We start from the raw sequence: 22,423 nt of genomic DNA on the forward strand, positions 1-22,423 counted from the left end.
GCCTGTATCTATGTAGATTCTGTTATATAAATATTTTGTTTTATATGTGCACCAGAGGGCACTGTGCTTCTGGTCTGTATGCAGTCTTTTATACAGCATTGTGAGAAATGTATAAATCCTATCAGCCATGCATATTTACAGAAGAGACTGAGGGGTACTGAACATGTTCCATAAAGCATCACACAATTATTGCTGTGTGTGTGTGTGTGTGTGTGTGTGTGTGTGTGTGTGTGCGCGTGCGTGCGCGCTTAAATAAATCCTTTAGTCCAGGTAGTCAGGGCCTGGTCACAAGTCTACAAAAAAGACATTCTACTTTTTTAAATGAAATGACAAATACTAAAGATTTCTTTCTGACATGCAGCAGGAAACAGTCAATATATTATGAGTCCAGCTGTATTCAGTTTTACATGTGTTTATAGGTTTAGCCAGCTTTCTTTCACAAATTGAAGCTACTTGAATTTCAGACTGTGAGAATGTCTTCTATTTCAGCATTCTTCAAGAGGATTTTTAACAGTCTGTCAAACAGACCGATGCCAGAGCGTGTCTCCATGATCTATGGGCATCTCTGTTGGGAGGTCTGAGATGTTGTCTTGTGTGTCATTTTTGTGGTTCGGCTTATCGGTTGATCAGCTATGAGTTGCAAACATGGCTTGACATGTGTTTAGAGGTTCTAAGCTGGATGATAGAGACATTTTTTGGATCACCCCAGTGAAAGGTAATGAAACATAATGCCTTGGGATTTGTTTGCAAGGCTGTGCATTCCCTGTAGTTTTCATGGGACTCTATTCTTTTTTTTTTTTTTTTTTTTTTTTTTTTTTTTTTTTTTGTGGTGCGCGGGCCTCTCACTGTTGCGGCCTCTCCCGTTGCGGAGCACAGGCTCCGGACGCGCAGGCTCAGCGGCCATGGCTCACGGGCCCAGCCGCTCCGCGGCATGTGGGATCTTCCCAGACCGGGGCACGAACCCGCGTCCCCTGCATCGGCAGGCGGACTCTCAACCACTGCGCCACCAGGGAAGCCCCATGGGACTCTATTCTTAAACACCTTCAGTAACCCTCTACTCTTCATCCTTCCTATGTCTTTACCTTTGTGGCTTGAATAAACGTGGATGGAAATTGTTTATTTATAACCAATGGAATAAGATGTCCCTGTCCTCCTGCCTGGACCAGACTACAGCTTATATAACCTTTGAAACATTGGCTAATGATGCTATGATCGCTGGTGGTTGCTATAAAATGGGCAGTATAATATACTCATGAGGACTCTTTTGCCTTGGCACTGTGAGATATTTCATCTGTCCCACTAGTATTTCTCCAAATTTCAGAGAATGCTATCCACTTATCCATTTGTTATAATGGATCTGAGTTCTTCCTGGTGAAGTTGAACTTATTTTTGAGATATTACAACATCCCAAATCCAAGGATTAGAATAGCTTCCTGGTTTTTGGCTTTATTTCGTTTTTACTTTTGTTTTTAATATTTGTCTTAAAAATAATTATTAGAGACTTTATGTTTCACAAATGTTTACTCTAGTTATATAATTGGTGAATCTCTAAGACATATAGATGAAAAATTAGTATTTTTCCATATTAAGCACTAGATTTATCATTGTAAAAGACCACATAATTTTGAAAAGTGATCAGCCAAATTCTACTAGTGCTTATTATTACTGTCATAAGCTTCTTTATGCTAGGTATTTCGTTGACATAATTCCTGAAATTCTTTAGTTACGAATGTAAAACATATTAAGCCTGTTAAAATAATTAGGTCAAATTTCTTTCAGTTGTCTGTTTTCATTTTATCTTCTTCTTCAGTAACATATTTTTCTTTTCACTTCAAATACAGAACAGCAAGATCATAACAACTGAACATTACTAGAACCATAGTCAGGGCTTAAAGAAAAAAAGTACCACTTTTTCTTGATAGGCTGCATTTTTGTCAACTGTCAAAGCTTATGTTTTAAATTGAAGTGTATTATAAAGTATTTTTAGGTTTTATTCTGAAGCTACGTTATGACATAAGAGGTGATTATTTTATGAGCAGATCATTGAATTGAAGGCATAGAATGAGCTTGCTAACACTTAAATTGTTATTTGGTTAAATATTAAAAGTTGGATTTTCTGCTATCTTTTAGCTAAAGATTGATAATGGAACTTAGGGTAGGCATTTTAAGTAAGTGTTCTACTCTTAGTGGGCTATGCCTAGAGAAATTGTGCCCCATTTGAAGCATAGAATAGGAGCACACTTGGCCCCTTAATAAGCTGGAGCCTTGTGACTACAGTTATTATGTTCTCGAAACACCCTCAGGCAGTATGCCTACCAGCAAATGCATAATTTTTTCCAGGCTGCGGAAATCCTCATTCTTTTAATAAGTTATGGAGTTCTGGATGAGGGACACCCTTTTAGTAATCCAGACACCATTATCTTGAACCACAGATACGAATTCTAAGGTCAGATGGGTGGTGATTTTTATTCCCATAAAAGAGACATTTCACATATGTAAATCTTAAGATACATTGCTAGACAATAAAAGTCCTTTTTTTTTTTTGGCCTAACTTCTACCATTCTTTGCCTAACCACATGTGCAAGTGAATTATGGGGGAAATGATGATGCTTTTCTTACAACTTTTAAAAATAATATTAAGATATGTCATATTACTGCCACTTAGCTTGCTTCTTCAGAGCAATTTTTCAAAGCAAAATTTGAGTGAGAATAGGAAAAAATTGAAATAAACACGATGCCTCATGGGTCTTCCTGGTAACGTTCCCTGAGAAAAATTTTATTTAAAGAAAAGTCTTGGAAAGGATAAGTCAACCTAGAAAAAAATAAGTGTATGGACACTTCACGACAGGGGTTTAATGAAATAGTGTGTGGGGACGAGGTGGGAGCTTTTGAGTAAATAGTTCTGGAATTTGGGTAGCCATATGAGAAAAACAGAAGTGAGGTCTCTTTCCAATACCATATACACAAATCTGCTTTATATGGAATAAGGATCTAAATAAAAAAGGCAAAAATATTAAGTTTCTAGAAGAAAACAGAGGAAAACACTTTCAGATATGTAAGGATTTCTTAGAATACAAGGTATTAAACAACCAAAAAACCCTGATCAGTTCAGGTATGTTAACATTAACAGGAGTGTAGCCACCAGCAGTATCCTGGATAAATCTCCCAAGCAGAATGTAAAGTGAAAGAAGCACAACAGGAAAACTTTGCACATAGTATGATTCTATTATATGAGGTTCACAAAACAGATACAACTAATTTACACTGTTTAGATATGCGTAACTAAAGACGGTTGGTAAAACCTTAAAGAAAAAAAAAAGCAAGGAAATGACTATAATAAAAAGCAAGGAAATGACTATAATAAAAATCAAGATAGCAGTTATCTCCAAGAGGAAAGGAGAAGGATGGGATTTTTAGGGGAGAACATGAGGGATTTCTAAAATAATGACAATACTCAATTTCTTAGACTGGATAGTTGTTACACTGGTGTTAATTAGACCCTAAATATTTTAGACAATTATTCGTATAGATTTTATATTTCATAAAATAAAATATTTAAAAAGTAAGTGAATGTCGTGTCAGCTTTTTGAAAAACTGGAGTCATCAAATTAAGTATATTAATTAATCCCTTTGAATTATTCCCCAGTTCAATATTTACTATTAAAGTTTATGAAGCCCTTTTATATTCCATAGAAATGTTCATTATGTGAGTAAGATATGCCCCAATACAAAATTATATTTTGGTATATATGCATACATTCTTATACAAAAGTAAAATTTTTGCTTGTTGTTGTTTACAAAGACCTTCCATTTTTTCATATGTGATTTTAACTGTAGCCTTTTATTGATGGTATTATTATATCAATTTCAAAAAGTTAACATTCAGAGATTTTAAATAGCATGTCTATAAACAGTAAATGTTAAAAAATAATTAAAACCCATATTTTAAAATTTAAATTCAATAATCATCTTACCACAATTAAAAAAAACAAAAACAAAAGCCCCCATAGATAACTGACTACATCTTTGGAATTAAATCTTCTGATATGTAAAAACAACTCTATTGGACAACTTGTGTTTCCTTCTGTGTTCCCATATATTAGTCAGTTTTGCTTAGTAAATATATCCTTGATCTAATCTACATCTTTTGTTGTTGACAGAGATCTAATAAAACTGTGTTAGATTGTTACAGTCAAGGCTCCTGGTGAATCAGACCTCTCTATCTCAACAGCCTTGTGTATTCCCTCCATTATTGGCTTTGGGCTTGGCATTCCCTTGTCAATGTAACATCAGCAAATATGATGCAAGCAGAAGCTTATAAAAGTGCTTGTGCACTGGGTTTGCCCTGAATCTGATCTGAAACCACCCTGTGAAGTTCAGTCTGGACCAGTAGAGCAGGAGAGGCCACATGGAGCAGAGAGGAACCAGGCCAGTTGATGTCCTTTGGACCTGATAGCCACCAGACAGAAACAATCACTGGACAAGTGAGGCCATCTTATGATAGTCAACCTAGCTGAACTGGTAGAAAATAGAAACCACATTAGTGACCCTAGGCATACTGGAAGAACCAAACAGCTGAGCCCAGCCAGTACTGCTCATTCATTCACAGAATCATTAATAAACAGACACAAAATCTTGCTCTAAGCCTCTTAAGTTTTGGGAAGGTTTTCTGTGTACTGCATATAATTGATACAAGTATTTTTCATCAGGAATATAAATTGGGCAGGTATTTATTAATGATATAAATAATGTGAAATGGTAATTATATCATTTATGAAGAGCTTTATTTAAGAATGTGTGCAGGTGTTTTTAAGCGTACGGTGCTGTATATGAACTGTATCTGAATAAAACTGGAAGAAAAAAAAAGAACATGGAAATAAAACTACAGAGAAGATAAAAAAAAAAGAATGTATACAGTTTTTTAAATAAAAAAAGAAGGGGATTCTAGTTTAAAATGTCTTCTAAATAGCAATTCCTTACAGAATCACTTCAAATTTCCTACTAAAATAGTATGAATCCATGGGGGTAAGGGGGACTGAAAACTCACAACAACACAATCACTGTGGTTGGTATTCAACTCTCTGCCAGAATATGAGAGGAAAGGTGAGAGCCCCAGGAACATGTGCCCACCCCCTCCCAGAGATGAGCAGGCGGCCTCTTGCAGGAGGTTGTAAGAATCAATGATTAGCAAACATAGTTTAGTGCTTAAGATAGAGCAAGCCTAATATTCTTGACAAAGGTGACACTTACCTTAAATACAGGTAGGAACTACATCATTACTATCAGCTACCTACTCAGAAACCCAGAGTTGTCACCTAATAGAAACTATGCAGTCCTCTCTCTACTGCAGAACCCTGCTTTGTGATGTAACCAAAGTATAAATAATCATCTTTCTTTCCCACTACATTTGGTGATAGCAGTTCCCAAGAATAGCGTGGTAGGTAGAGATTTTGCCAGATAAATATGTCCTGTGAAATATTTGGGAAATACTTATACTAAAAAATAAAAATTAAATTCTAATAAATTAGAATTTTAAAAATTTAAATTCTAATTTAACTGGTTGCCATATATTTTATTTGCAAAATCTGGCCACTCTAGGAGGAAATAAGTGATTACTGACATTGATGATTATGTATCAGTGACAAGGACTCTCAGAAGTAAATTTGGAACAGGAAAGGAAAGAGCCCAGAATGCAGTAAATAGAGTTTCTCATACACTTTTTTTGTTTAGACTGTCAGAGAAATTAATGTCCCTGTAAATCCTGCCTTAGAAGAAGACAGCCACACTTTGACAATTAAGCCCAAACCTCTACACTTCAGTGCACTTTCCAGCAAACCAAAGAGTGAGTGAGAAAAAATGACACACACAGTCTGTCTCTTAGCAGATCTTGGTATTGACAGATCTCTCTATTCCACATGATATAAATAAAATATAATACTGTAATAGCACCTTTGGGCTTGCAGTGCATAACTGTGTGTCTGTCACATTGTAGGGAGGTTATCCTCACTGAAGGAAGAAAGGAACAAATAAAAAATGGCAGAACAAAAGAAATAAAGATTTATCATAAAGATTCGATGGAAGAAATCGCCACTTTATGCTCTCCCCCCCACCAATACACACATACACAAGCATATACACACATGCACGCTTGGTCTTATCAATAGGTTGTAAGAAAGTATGACATCTACAAAACAGAAGAGATGGTAAGGAAAGAAAACTTTGAAAATAAAAAGGAATTGTGTAGGGTAAGGTAGTACTGCAAATAAATTTAGCAACAGGAATAAAACCCACATTAAAAACCATGACACACAGAGTTAAGTGTAAAAACTGCAAATATGGTTTTGAAGTTGCATGGAAATGTTAAAATACAATTCTTGGAAGACAGTATTTAACATGAAAGATAGTGATTAAGTTTAAATCATTTGGGTTTATAAGCTCAGACGATATAAATAAATATCTAGAAGAAGGGCCATGTTAAAGATCGAGTACAGTCTTTGAAACGTTTAAGTGGAGAGTTAAAATTTATATTTATTTAAATTCTGAAAATAGGAACTGAAAAAAATAAGTTTAAATGTTATTGCAAACCTTAAGGATAAAAACAGATATAAAAAGCAGCATTATATCTTAAATTTCCCTGCTACATATGAAAACAAACATACAACTATTTAAAGATTAAATAAAACTGATAAACATAACTTAAAACAAGGTGACTGCAGAAAAGTATAGTTAATGTAACGAATGTAAATATTTCAAGCTCTGAAAATAACTATTGTAATTGGATTAAAACATTTACTTAAATATGCTACTTATAACAAAGTTACCTAAAACAAAATTACACCTAGGAGAAAAGGCCATAAAATGTAAGAAGATGATCAATTATCTTAAAATCCCTATAATACTACCCAATGAATAGTATATTATACTAGATCTTCTAAAAGCAATTGAACAAAATATAACTGTAACATGAGATTTTAATTTACCATTCTTATTCTGCATGGATAAAATAGACCACAAAAAAAGTAGTGTAGGGATGGGGAAAGGCAGATAATTTGAGTATTGAATTTAGTACAATTGTACTAAATTTTGTACCTAACATGTATACTTCTTTTTTTTTTTTTTAAACATCTTTATTGGGGTATAATTGCTTTACAATGGTGTGTTAGTTTCTGCTTTATAACAAAGTGAATCAGCTATACATATACATATGTTCCCATATGTCTTCCCCATGTATACTTCTTAAGAACATACATGGGATACTTATAAAAAAACTTTAAACACAATATATCCCTACATTTTAGGGGTGTTGAAATGTAACCACGTAACCTTAAAACGAATTATTCAGAATGTAAATTTAAAGCAATTAATTCAACTATTGGCTCATAAAGTTGCAAATTCAAAAATATTTAATGTTATTAAATATGATTTATTTTCAAAGATATTGAATATTATGAAGCATTCTTTCCTATTCTTTCAATTACAAAGTTAACTAAAACATATAAAACCCCCAAAAGTTAAAATCAGAAAGTAGGGTTTGTGATTTTTCCCATGATCTTACTTTTTTAGTGTATAAACATGCAGGATATAAAGATTACAAGTAAATGTTTCCAATGTATCACTGGTTGGAAAGTTTTATAGGCTTTTCCTTACATTTTTGTATAATAGTATGTGGAATTCATATGATCGGGCAAAATGCTGAATGTCATTAAAATATTAGGATGAGACATACGTTACTTGAAAAACCACTTCCAAATAATTAACAGTAAAATTATGAGAATTTACCAGGATTATTTAAATAAAAGTTTTTAAAAATGAGGTATATTTTCTCTTTGAGCGTTAACACCTAGTTTAAAAATAATTGTAATAAAACAGCTTTATATCACAAGTAAGAACTATAAAATGAGTCAGTAGTGTTCCATGGAACATATATATAGTGTAGACTAAAAGGGGTAAAGATGGAACTAAATACTGTGCTTTCGTTATGTGATTGTGCTTTCACATGTCGTTTAATTTTCCAGACAACCCTCATATAAAAATTCCCAATTTACAGATTAACAAAATAAAAACATAAACCTGTTGCTCTTTTGTTTACCCCTCCTATCCCTGAATATCTGTCCTTAAACTTATGCTGTTGCTCTAAAATCACCTGTTGACTCCTCTGAACTATGAATGCCTTGGAGGCAGGACCTGTCTGCTTTCTATTTAAAATTTTATATACCTTATTTTATTTCTATATTTTTATTTGTCTTTATATTCCTAGAGAGAGCGGTTGCTCAGTCATCAAAAGCATTGGCTTTAGATTTGGGCTGCTTGGTTTCAAAGCCAGCCCTCATCCCATTGAAAATATCCTCTCTTGAATGTAAGCAAGGAGACATGAATTGTTTCTGTTTTTGTCACTAACCAACTGTGTTACCTCAGATTTAGAAATTAATTTCTCAGACCTCAGTATCCTCTTTTGTAAAACTAAGGGTGCTCTAGATCTCTAAAGATCTTTTGTGTTATAAACTTCAAAGCTTGTAAGCCCAAAAGCAAAATGGAAAATGTCAGAACAAATACATGGCATGAAAACAAAAATCAGCTCTTGTTAATTCTTCTATCTGCATTCTTCTGTCTTTTGTAAAAGTCACTTATAAATGCTTTTAAAAAATAATATCTAAGAATGTCTCATATTACTCTGTGTTCATTTGTACTTAAACATAAATTGTGTAATAATTTCCCTTTTCTTCATCACTCCAATTCTTTTCTATTTTGTATATGTTATATTGAAGAGGCTATACAGAGAATAAAGCTATTTTTCTTAGTTGGTTGATTTTCCATAAATCCTTCCATTAGTCTGTTAGCACACTTTATAGTCAGTGATAAATTAAGGAGAGTATTCTAGGTAGTGATTTTATAAATAAATAACCTAAATTAATTGAATACATCTATTAAACAACTCTATTTACATCTCTAATTTTGAGATTAAGCCATAAAATAAATTAAAATTTTTGTTACTTAATTCTAATTCATAATCAGATATCCATATGAATTCATACTTTATTCTTTAGTTGACATTGGAAAAATTTCAGTCAGGAATAAAATAGAAATATTAATTCAAGGCTCTAGGAATTATCGAAATTCAGAGAAGCTAGTTCTTAATGAGGATTGTATTATAATCTCATGATCATAAATAAAATACATGCTTTGTAACAATTAATAGAATTTATAAATAATAATATTTAGTCTAATAGTGCATTCGTGTTTGTTTCTATTAAAATGAAAAAATGAACAGAGCTCCTAGTTCACACAATTATTTACAAAAGAAGAAATAACAATTATGATTTTTTGGCATTCAGACAAATAAATTATTTGATTAATTCTCTCTCTAGTTTCATCTTCCCAAGCATTCTGATACTTCACAGCCTTTATCTCTGTGGTCTTCTTACAAATTTAATTGCCAAAATTATCAGTGTTGTTTTCTTTGGTTATCATTGTTCTGAGGCATTTGAATTGCTAACATGCATTTTTTAAAAGTTTTTATTGAGCACTATTCCAAAAATGCAAAATTTTAAACTAGAGAAAAAAGCTGAGTAATATTAGTTTTTTTAGGGGTTTCCTTGGCTTTTTCTTTGAGTGTGTGTGCATTGTGTGTATTTAAAAGGACCGTTATGAAAAAAAGTCATTTGCATTATATTTCTCATTGTAAGTAAGAAAAGGTCCTAAAATGGCATTTATTATGTCTTCTCTGCTTTAATATAAAATAAAGTAATTACTATTTAATTGCAATACTTTAAAAAAATTTCCAACTTTTAAAAATTAGTCATAAAATTAAGATTAGGTTATTATCTCTTTTATTTTAACAAGCATGTAATATGAATTACAGTAAAAGATTACTCAGGTTCATATTATACCTTCCAAAGTTAAAGCTGAAATTTATACTGAATATTTATGGTTTTTAATAGAGTTTATTCAATATCTATAATTAAATCATTCTTTTATAGAAGTAACAAGTTTTATTTTTTTGAAATTACTTTTTCTATAAATTGCTTATTTTCCCTATTACTTTCGACTGGAATCATAATTCCATAATCTGCCTTAGATTGTAAAAATTATCCAGTGAAATTCATTTGGCCTAGAGAAGAGTTTTACATCAATTAATTAGTAATATTTATCAATGGAATTTGCCTCAGACTGAAGTAATATATGAAATACATAGATGTTCAGCAAATGTTGGTTGAAAAAAATTACTCAGAGTGTTCATATAGTCTTAATTTTCCTTTCATCTATTTCTCTAAATATTCCAGTAAACAAAGGCAATGTAAAACACGTACTATTTATTATATCAAAAAAACTTAATATTTATTAATAAACCATTTTAGTTTAAGTGTAAAAGCTTATAACCTTGATTATAGGCACAAGAGACATTTTCATGCTCTTTGCTTACTATTAAACAATTATTAAAGCTTTTCTGAATGTTTTACCCATAGTCAAGAAACAGAGATTCCACAATATTTGGAAGTAGTTCACTTATGTAAAAGTTTATTGTGAAGCATTGTTACCTCAAAACCTCACTGTATATGTTCCACAGACATATGATTACTTTTGTGTCTGTCTCTACTTTTTTTTAGTAATCTTCTCTTTTCCACATAGGTGCAGGCTCCCTGTTCTCTTCCTTTTTGACACAGTTGAAAAGAGGCAGAGAGAATGGCCTTGCCATTCATTTGCAAGTCCTTTTTCTAACAGACATTTCCTTGGCTGCTCACTTAAATAGATATTAGCAGCTCACTAATTAAACTACCTCCCTGTCAGCCTGAAATTAGCAAAGACTCTGTTTGTCTGTGGCCTTGTATGCTGTTCTATCTTAAAGACACACACTACTATTATCCCAAAGCAGAATAGAACATTAGATTTAAATAAACACACCCATTTAAAGTTACAAAGTATTTCCTCACAAAATATAATCTTTCAAGGATTATCCATTGTATAAAAAGTGCTTTTTATAGTCGTCACTAAATTCATTACACATAAGAATACTTTTTCACATTTATTATAAAAAAGGGATAACTTTCTTTGCATTTATCTTTTCAGAAGATAGGCTGTTTTAAATATAAAATCAAAGATTCGAACAATTAAAAATGCTCTTAATATTCATCTATTCAAATTAATGATATTTAGCTCATGCTGTATAATCTCCATCTATAATATTACTGTCAAGTGGTCATCAACCCTTTCTTTAAATGTTTCCAATGATTGAGAACTCACTCCATCCCAAGACAGCTGAATCAATGGATGAACACTTATGACTCTTGGGAATGCCTTCCTGGTGAAGAGCCAGAATTTGTGAGCTTGCATCTTCTAACTACTGTACCAAATCTACTTCTTCATCATTTATTTACATTATAGTACCCAGGTGTGCTATTAATCTTTAGTTTTGCAGAAATCATACTGCTCTGTGTATGGCACAGTTTGACTCTCCTACTGCTGAGAGGACTGCCTGTGTGTCCATATCTCATTGAATGTAATATAAAAACATTTTGGCCCCATTTGACAGATCTATCAAGAATTTCTGTTCTTGAACATTATAATCCAACATCCGCTTGTATTTTAAATCTGCACATTTGAAAAGAATGTCTTGTATATATATTCATTTGCATTAGTGATAAAAAATTATAGATGAATAAGAGTGAAAACAGATCTCTCAACCACATCATGAGAAACCCTCCAAATAGATAAATTTCAGTTTTTGTAATGTTCAAAGCCCTTTATCAACAATTTCAAAACCCAAAGTTCTGAAGATGAGCCTTTTTTCTCTTAGCACATTTGGTTGCAAAACCTGCCCTGCCCTGGACAGACATGAGGCTATAGTTTTTATTTTTGTACTTAATGCAAATATTCATATGTTGCATTTTAGGGACACTGAGGTATTTAATTATGGGTTGATGGTTTAGACTCCACTGAGGCTATAACATAAGATATATATCCCTTATACTATATATACCTCATTCTCCCTCTAAGGTCTGAAAAACTCTGAACTCAGATGCATTTGACCTCAAGGACTTCAGATAAAGCCCTGTGGCTCTGTATTAACTTCCAGGCTTTTCTCTAGCTTCCCCATTAGGATATTGCTTTTGACCCTGTTAAAATGCAAACAAGGCACAGTTGGATCCCACAGGGCGTGCTTCGTGGCCTCAGATATCAGGAGTTATACCGGGCAGCAGAGGATTCCTGGGATGAGAACCACTTGGGTACCCCAGGTGCCAGAGGCCCCTGCCCAGACTCATCTGTAAGGAGCCTGGTTCACACCACCTATCAAACAAACCCCAATCCTCCTCTACACCTCCCCTGTAACACACAGATATTTTACAGAATACTGACTTATTTGTTGATCTATTAGGTTAAAAATGCCATCTATGGAGGAAATTAAACAGATTTTCCTATTCTTCATTTTCCAACTTTTCAAACATGTATGAAATGCAATCTAGGATACTCCTTTTCCATTTTAAACATTGAAATTATATTTGCAGATCCTTAATTTTAGGTTGTGACCTTGTAATCCTTATACTCTATTGAAAAGTTTTTAAATCTTTTTTTTTTTCACTTGACCTTTAACTTAGAGTTAAACTACTTATTTTTGGGCATTATATTGATTTAATCCTGCTCATAGAATAGAGAGATAAAAGGAGCTAAGGGTAGGATAGAAAATGAATTGGCATTATAGAACTAAGGTTTCAGGCCTGTATCTATCATTTAGTTTTTGTGTAAACGTATACAATTGTATCACCCCTCCTTGTCTGTGAGTCCTCATCTAGTAAATGAGGATGACAGGAAATTCTGTAAGTTTATTTCTCACCATGAGATTCCGTTGAAGCAGAGTCCTTGCTGTTATCTTTTTGACAGAAGCTATTTCATAAATGTTAATGATCATGAAGGATTTTATCGCTGCATATAGAACTTAAATGTTTGTAAATATGCCATGGAACTGGCTGCATAGTTTTTCTTTAGGATCAATATTTGAATTTGTTTTGAACATAGTTTGTGATTTAAAGACTTTTACTTAGTGAACATCGTGTCTGAACGTAAAGATCTCAGATTTTTCTAGAATTTCTAAAGTTCATGTGTAATTTTTCAAGATAAATAATCTTAGTTGCTTCTAAAAGGAGAATGATATTGAAATAATCTAAGGTACATGAATCAAAAACTTAAATCTGTTGGAAGGTAAAGAAATTTCCATTGTTGACCCTGCCATGATAATTTAGGTACTATGTAGTTTTAGCAAATCATGTGAGATATTTTTTTTTATTTTATAAAGAATCCAAATAGTTGCTTCCTATAATCAAACTCTAAACATTCAATGAATGCATTTTACATTATATTTTAGCTTTCAAAAATGCTTTTTGGTATCTGCTTAAGGAATTGTAGTCTAGTAAGATTCTTAAATGTTATGTTATATTTGCATATTTCAGATTAAAACAGTTTGATTCAAAGTATTTTTCTGAAAAAACTAAGGCATTGTGAATATTCCTTTCATTTCACCAATGGAAAAAAAATTCAAAATGAGAGTAAAAATATTGGCTCGGGACATGGGAACTTAATACCTTGAGTCCTGTTTTTGTCCCTATTTATGGACTCAGGTGCCTTATTAGAGGAAACAGGACTTACTGTTGATATGATATGAGGTTAGGATTATATTTCATAAGACAGATTCTCTACCTCTATTTCTGGCATTTTAACCATCAAAATTGGGCTCATACTTTAACCCTTCCTTGGCATTCTTCACATTTTGAGTTTTACTGTTCAGGCCTTACATTCAAGTTATCTTCTTTCTACTTCTGGCCTCAGTAATACTCATAAATTAGATCATCAAACAGGTAAACATCTTTCTACCATTAATTCATTCAAAATACACACACAGTCACACACACACATACACACACATCTTATTATAGAAAATAGTAATGAACTGGTACTTCTGTCTTATTTTATTTTTTTATTTTTTTGCGGTACGTGGGCCTCTCACTGTTGTGGCCTCTCCTGTTGCAGAGCACAGGCTCCGGATGCGCAGGCTCAGTGGCCATGGCTCACGGGCCTAGCTGCTCCGCGGCATGTGGGATCTTCCCAGACCGGGGCACGAACCTGTGTCCCCTGCATTGGCAGGCAGACTCAACCGCTACGCCACCAGGGAAGCCCCGGTACTTCTGTCTTAGAAGAAACTTTATTATTTTTTTTAACTGAGGCATAATCGATATATATATACAACTGATTATATATATACTTGATTATATTAGTTTCAGATGTACAGAATTATTATTTGATATTTGTACACATTGCAAAATGACCACTATGATAATTCTAATCAGCAGTCACCACAATACGTAGTCACAAAATTTTTTTTCTTCTGATAAGGGCTCTTAAGATCCACCTTCTCAGCAACCTCCAAACAAGAAATACGGTATTATTAACTATAGTCACCATGCTGTACATTATCTTGATCTGGATTTTGACATATCCCTTATATTTGGTTAAATATAAAGGAGTCTTATGCCATGCTTTTGTTATTTTAAACTTCAAAATAAATTAAAACTGGAAACTAAAACCACATTAGGGTACTGGAGTTATATAAAAACACTTTATATTAATATAGCCAATTTCAGCTGAAATAGTCTTCATTTCTTCTTTATTGTAATATTCATATGAACATCATACCTACTTATGAGCAAGACATTTTTCTTTCCTTGGAAGAGTAAAAAGTAGAGTGTACGGGAAGTCACTTTCACCTTTACGTCTGCTGCCCTGAATTATTTCAGAGTCAAAAGGAAAGAAACATACTCACTTCCAAGCCTCTCTTATTCTGTCTTCACACACACACACACACACACACACACACACACACACACACACACACACACATACACACACACTCTGAATATGGTACCATTAAACAAAGTAGCTAGAAGATATGATTTCAAATCAGAAAAGACTTGGCCACTTCCTCCTTTGCCATAGGCAACCAGGGCAAAAATGAATATAGGTAAATCTCAAAAGTCTAGTGAAATTGGCCTTTGGAATCCGAGGTTGGTGGATCCTGTAAAGAAGAACAAGGAACTCCTACAACGGGGCTGGCGTTAACCTGTCTTTTACTTCTGTGTCACTTAGATTGCATTGATAGCTAAGAGTGCATCACTGTTAACCTTTCTTGGGAGGAAACATCTATTCTTGGTGAGTGCCCAGCTCCTCAGTGGCAGGGGTAATGACCTGTTTGTATCTGTGCTGGACCAGCATGTATCTCATACAACACTGCTGTTCACAATTCATTTAAGGAGTTGGATTTAGTATATACCAGCATTTTCTAAATGTGGATGGAATCTTTGCGAAAATCATCCCACTGGTTTAAATATGAAGGTACATAAAGGATTTCATGTAAAAATGCCTCAGTCTCAGCATAGGCTACCAGTCTAATCTAACAATGGAGTTCTACTGGTAAAATATAAGTTTCCTCAAAGTAAGGACATACGTCTTTTTGACAAAGTAATTCTGAAAATATTGTTAATAAAAACTTTTGTGGCCTTGATTTTAGTACAGTTTACATACAGAGAGGGGTGATAAGACAGAGCAAGAGAAGAGAAATAGAGAATCGTTACAGGGTCATGTCATGTAGTGTCTAAAATGAATATACGGCTTAAAATTATATTTAGGGTTCATTTCTATGTTGTTTTATAACAAAATAACAATCTTTTGATTACTTTTGTAATTTTTGTTGAAACATCTAAAGATTGTACTTAATATTATACAAGGATCAAAAAGTGATTCTAAAATAACTCTTGGACTTTGAAGAGACCTTAGGAATTATTCATTTGGAATCTCCTCATTTTACAGTTTTGATTTTATTATAATATCTTGAGGAGTGAAGCATATACTTTCACAAAATACCTCTATATAAGTGTGGCCCCCTAAATTTGTTTTAGATGACTTCTGTAGTTGCACTATATATCTTACAAGGAAAAAAATTATAAAATCCTGTGGAGCATTATTATTTTAAATATTTACTTCTCCTCAATGTATTTTATTGTCTACAGTTTATTAATGGAAAATTAAATGGATTAGTTATATTTTGATATAATTTTAAACAAATTGTATACTAAGAAATCATTAAACATTTTCAAATATAACCACAAAAATTACCTAAACAAATAATAAAATTGTTGAATGCTGGCTTCCAAAAGTATTATCAAAATAACCCTTTGATACAACAAAGCTGACTTTATTCCTACCATCATAAATGAGTGTTTCTAAAATAGAGATTTAATAGTGTCTCAGAGAAGAGAAGGTAGAGTTGGAATATTTCCAGTTTCGTTTCAGTGGGTCTTTCAATGTAGGTAGTGAGAGGCTTGGATTGGATAAGGACTGGATAAGATTGGATAAGGATCCTGGCTCTACTAGTTTAGGACTAATGGACAGAGCAAAGGGAGGATTTTGAGAACAGGTGTTGAGTATTGGTAATAAACTATTGTTTGATGCTTTCAATTGAGGAGTATATAAGTCTATCAGGAAGATCCTGCAATGGACAATACAGTTATTTGTAACTTTCCTGGGTAAGAATTTTTGGAATAATAAGGTTATATTGATGAAGATGTTAGTATTTGCATAGAGGTGGTTCTGTCTCAGAACTCTGTTGTTTATTGGAGATGGACAAAAAGTAGCTCAGAAAGGTAAAATAAATTACCTATGGTCTTATATTGTATCTCTTTGGTGAGCAAAAAGACTAGAGCCCAAGTATTTTCATGTATGATGGGCCGTCTTGGCACTTTGCTGAAGAAACCAAGTCCAAGAAACTTTCTCTAGCAGATTTCACCTGCAGTTCCTAGCCTAGCAAGTGAGGTCATCTAAATTTTTAATAAAAATTTAATAATATGAAAAACACTATAAAAACAAGCAGCCACTTTAAACAATACTGGTTATACAGAACTCTTTGAGCAGTTCTCAGGTGAAGATTTGTCTTCATTAAAAGGATAGAATTTATATATCTTATATTACAATAAGATATATCTTACATATAATATATATGTATATATGCACACACATATGTGTACATATATATACATATGTACATACATATACATATATACATATAATATATGTATATATGTATATTATATATTACAGTATATCTTATATTGTAATTGTTTATCTTACAGAATTATCTGAGACTGTGAGCTTCCTGAGAGCAAATATAATATACTATTTATCATAGTTCCAGTATGTAGCACAGTCTTGCACATAATATATGCTCAATAAATACAATAAATGCTTCCACCAGATGGCACTGAGTGCCTGTAGTTCACACCAAGTCATTTGCTTGTTTGCAGCCACAGACAACTGAGCCCACTAAGTCTCATGTTTCTGTTTGCTTAATAGGATTTTCAGTCAAACATATTGTTCTATATTTATCATATTGCACAGGACAAATTATTCAGATAATTTTTTTAGGAACAGACAATTTTATTTAAGAACAAAATTTAAAAAAATGAATTCTTAAGCACTATTATTTGTCTCACATATTTGCCATTTATAATTCAAAGATGTTAAGAGATGCAAATTTGGATCTCCTGTTTGCTCTTCTTTTGGGAATGATAATTTAGTCTGGGTAAATTTATCCTGTAAGGTACTGGTACCATTTATCTAAGAAAGTGATGGAATTATTGGCCTTCTAGGAAAGATTATTGGCCATATAAATTTTAGGATCTTTAGCTCTACAATTGTCCACCCAAAAATTAATGTCAGTACACCAGGACAAAAACAAAACAAAATTTCATGCTTCTTCTGATTTGAAAATATTTAATTCCCATTTATCTATATCTAACTAAGATAACTTATTTCCCCAATCCATGCATGTGTTAAAAGATTATTTTATAAACAGGGTATGACTCTCATAGACATATTATGATAAACACATGCAAACATTTTATTTAACTCGCTAATTAATGGGGAACTAGTAAGAAGTTATAAGTGGTTCAAAGAAGAATTCAATCAGGAATACAGAAATGAATTTACAAATAGTAAATAGTAACGAGTAACTAGGTTATTCCATGGTGGAGAATGAGGACTCTGCACTTTCCATAGCCCTCATAGAAAAAAATAACCCTAAACGGTGTGCTTGGGCAATGCTACATTTTCCACTGAAGACACCCAGTAATATTTCTGGTGTATTTCCAAGTCATTTGTATTTTGTTCCTACATTCTCCCCTTACTCCCTTTGTGATCATAAAAGTCTCAATGTGAGATTCTTGATTGCAGAAAGGTCTGCATTTTTTGATTTGGCCTGACTATTTATATAGGTGTAATATGGATGTTAATTTTCTAAAGAGGCCTTGAATTTGCTTGCAATACTAGAGGTATACAATACTGAGCAATCATTAAGGCCACAAATTTAATTTCTATCTGGAAGTTTTTAATAAATCTTGGATTGGATTTTTAAAACCCTTTACCTTTTTCTATCCCAATACTTGGACGCGAAGTCCAAGAAACTTTCTCTAGCAGACTTCACCTGCAATTCTTAGCCTGACAAGAAGAAACCTTCCTTACCACTTATAAGCCTTGAACCTTGGAAGCCAAGTATTAAGCTAATTTTCTTGGAAAGTCTTTGTGAGAATCGGTCCCATAAGGACAGCCACCATTTGTTTCTTAAGTAAGAAGCCTTGTTATTCCACTAATATGACACTTCAATAAGGCTTTGATTATAAAATTGAGTTGCTGAATTATATCCTGGTAAGAAAGAGGGCAGATTTTTACTGACCAATGTGAATAAATATATTGTTGTGAAAAGAAGACAGCAAGAGAGATTCTGAATTCTGAAGGGCCAGTGAGAATCAGATGTCATTTAAAAAACTTTCATTTTAGTTTGCAAAACATAGATTATAATATTGTTGTGGGTTAGATAGTTCAAGAAGATAGACTTCCTTCTATATCTAAAGGTTGAGCATTAAAATAAAATAACAAATAAGCAACTATAAAAGAATTTTTCTCATCTCTTCACTTATTCCTATGTAATTAGTTTTTGGTCTGCTGGATCTTGGGTTAGCAGTCTCAGGAAGCTATATGCATCTCAACTAAAGAAGTGTTCTGAAAATCCTGACACAGTCCACTGATACGATCTGAAAGTTGTCTAAGTGACGTTCATTCAGAACCCTTACCCAATTTTTTTTTTCTTTTTTTTTGGCTGCATTGGGTCTTCATTGCTGCACAAAGGCTCTCTCAAGTTGTGGCGAGCACACACACACACACACACACAGCCAACAACCACTGCTTTAGGGCAAAACTAATTTTTCCTTGAAAAACAAAAACACATACATAATTATATTTCTATGCCACTCTTGCTCCTAGTGTGGTCTCTACCACTTATATAAATTATAACTTTTAACCAAAGTAACTAACTTCTGTTTCACTGAAATCTGGATAATTGAGAATTTCCTGTCATATACAAGCTATTTGGACAGACTAGCAAAGCACGTGACTATACATAATTCTGCTTCTTATAGTACATACATCCCTTTTTCACTTTGTTTACAATGGCAAGAATTAACATTTACATTAACATGACCAAAAGATATAGCCTTTAAATCATAAATATGAATAAGGAGCACAAGTACATAATGGGGCAATTACAAGAATGATGTCTAACTACTCACTAGATAATCGGAGGTCAGAAGATAATGGAATGGGGTATATTGACAGATAGGATAAAATGTTATCAGGTTGTGACCCTTCCTGTAAGGGAAAGAAGTGGGGAGAACTGAGAGAGGAAAGCTGGGGAGGGAGGTATTAACAATGATGATAGAAAGGAGTGATAGTTCTAAAATGTGATACTTGAACTGAGATCTGAAAAGTGAGCATGCACCATACAAAAGCTGCAAGGAGAAAGAATATCCCAGGCAGAGGAATTGCAGTTATTCATCAGAGAAAGGGCCTGGAAGGCCTTGCAAAATCAGGTTCGTGGTGCTAGATGAGGTTAGAGAGACCTAGAAGCTAGATCTTGCATCTTTTGAATGCCAGAGTTGACTTCAGGTGTATATTCTAAACACAAGGAGAGAATGTTGATATCTTGTAACCAGAGGATAGTGGTTGATCTGATTTACTTTTTAAAAGATTATTTGGCACCATGAAGATAATGGATTAGGGAGCAAATATCAGTAGAAACAAGGATAGCAGCTGTGAGACTTACAGTAGTATGATGAAGAATAGATAAAGATGTGGATCCAGGATAGTAATAGAATACATGTAAATTTCTCCACTTCTTTAGTTCTAATTCGGGACAATATTCCTAACTTCTCAATCCATTAGGGGTGATCCTGTTAACAAAACAGCATATTCTAAAATGTTAGTCTGTATCTCTTCCTTTTAATAAATTTGATTTATTTATTCATGTTTATCCAATGGGTCATATAAAGTATGTGTTTTTCAGAAAAATTAAAAGCAAACATTATAAACTATGTTCATAAATTAACACAAATAGGTCATCTTTTGCTGCTGTCCCAAATACTAGATGTGACCATTATCTGTGAGCTGTTGGTAAGTTTCAACATCTGGAAGGTTAATGCTGCAGGTCTATTCCTAATTCTCATAGCAAATGCAAGAATTTCCTCGGATGGATTAAAGTAGATTTCATCTGGGAAGTATGAAAACAGGTTCATGCCTCTATTTAGTCCTGTGGAGGCAAAACCTTTAACAACCACTTCCCACCTCTTGTAACACCAGTAGAATTGCCAGCAAAAGCAGATAGTTCTTATCTTATTTAAGAAGTGTTCTGCCCTGAAGCTCCGTGCTTCTCTGTTGTACTGTTGACTTTAAAATTAATGGCAGTTGCTATTAGGCAAAGGATAAGTTTATTCGGGGTAACAGGAATTGCAAACTATGATGCACCACGAGCAAGTCCAAGGAGAGAAAAGGGAGGCTAGTTTTTATTATGTAGGTTCTTGGAAGAAGTTGTTTTGAACAAAAGTTCATTGGAGGAGAAGGAGAGTTCAGGGTTGTGGCAGTTTCACATTGGTTGCAAGTAATGAGCAGTTTGGTCTGAGGAGTGAGGTAGTCTTTCTTCCTTTGGCTTTGTGAGTTGAGACCAGGGGTAGGTGTGGGAAAACTCTCCTTCCCAGCTTCCCAGCTCCATTTTAAACCAGATTTCCATTATCCATTTTCACAATCCTAAAATACTCATAGAGCCCTGGAAGATGGAAGTTTCTGATGGTCAAAGTATAACAAGTAAAAATCATGCTTTTCACCATTTTGTGTGTGATATAGATTCTTAATATCACCAATTTTGAGTGGCCCAGAAAGGTGAGATGTTTGCTCCAAATTCATAAATTGTCAGCTGCATATTATGGTTCTTAAAGTATCTTATTTTGGAAATAGAAGAACTATATGGCAGCTGGGCATTCCATTGTTTCCATTGCAGTAGAATTCCATGACTTTAATGTTCTGCTTAAGACTTGTGATATCTGTACTTTAAGTTTGAAGGCTCTTTAATGGAACATAATTTGACTTCTGTGTGAATGAGAGCAGTACTAAGGTGTGGATAGAAGGCTTCTGTTTTATAGAAAACTACTGGTATTTACATATTTTGATTTGCAGTTTTGATTATTTCCAGTGTATCTCTCTCCCCATTTGTGTGTGTATTTGTGTATGGATGAGCATGCTTTGTTACTGTATTCTCCCATTACCTTCAGTACATCCTTTTTAATGGCATTATTTGGTTCATATTTTATACTAAAAATGAATGCCTAGGGCTTCCCTGGTGGTGCAGTGGTTGAGAGTCCGCCTGCCTATACAGGGGACATGAGTTCGTGCCCCGATCTGGGAAGATCCCACATGCCGCAGAGCGGCGGGGCCTGTGATCCATGGCCGCTGAGCCTTGTGCGTCCGGAGCCAACGGGAGAGGCCACAATAGTGAGAGGCCCGCAAACCGCAAAAAAAAAAAAAAAAAAAAGAAAGAATGCCTATTAGGTCTCGTGGGTTTATGTGCAACTTAATTTTTGTTTTTTTCAATTCTTTCAACAATACAGGTAAGTGAACGGCATTTCAGAAGAAAATACATTATATTGTAGGTTAATACTCATATAATTTGTATTAACTGACAGAAAAAGAACTATAATTATGCAGTAGGAAATTCTTGAAAGAAACCATGGGTTTACTTGTAAAGTTTATGAGTGCATTCATTATCCCGTGACTTAGTTTTTATTGAAAAGGAAGTACTAATCAATTTTAGTTTAATATTTTGTTAAAATATTTATTTTTAAGTAAGGAGTAATAAAATTTACAAAATAAAATTTCTGTAAGAGATCTCTTTTAAACTTGCATATAAATATTTGAGTATGACCTATGTAACATAGAACAAATGCATTTAAAAGTCAATTAATTAAGCAATAGCCATGCTTATTTTATTATTTGCATAAAATACCCA

At 33.5% G+C, this 22,423-nt stretch overlaps 1 protein-coding gene across 1 annotated transcript in view; it reads left to right on the forward strand.

Moving 5' to 3' along the window:
- Positions 1-22,423, forward strand: part of BRINP3 (BMP/retinoic acid inducible neural specific 3) — a 412,691-nt gene that overhangs the window by 20,411 nt on the left and 369,857 nt on the right. The window lies entirely within an intron of this gene.

The sequence above is a fragment of the Neophocaena asiaeorientalis genome, unplaced genomic scaffold (genome assembly GCF_003031525.2).
Source record: "Neophocaena asiaeorientalis asiaeorientalis breed wild unplaced genomic scaffold, Neophocaena_asiaeorientalis_V1.1 scaffold25, whole genome shotgun sequence".
NCBI classification, from domain to species: domain Eukaryota; kingdom Metazoa; phylum Chordata; class Mammalia; order Artiodactyla; family Phocoenidae; genus Neophocaena; species Neophocaena asiaeorientalis.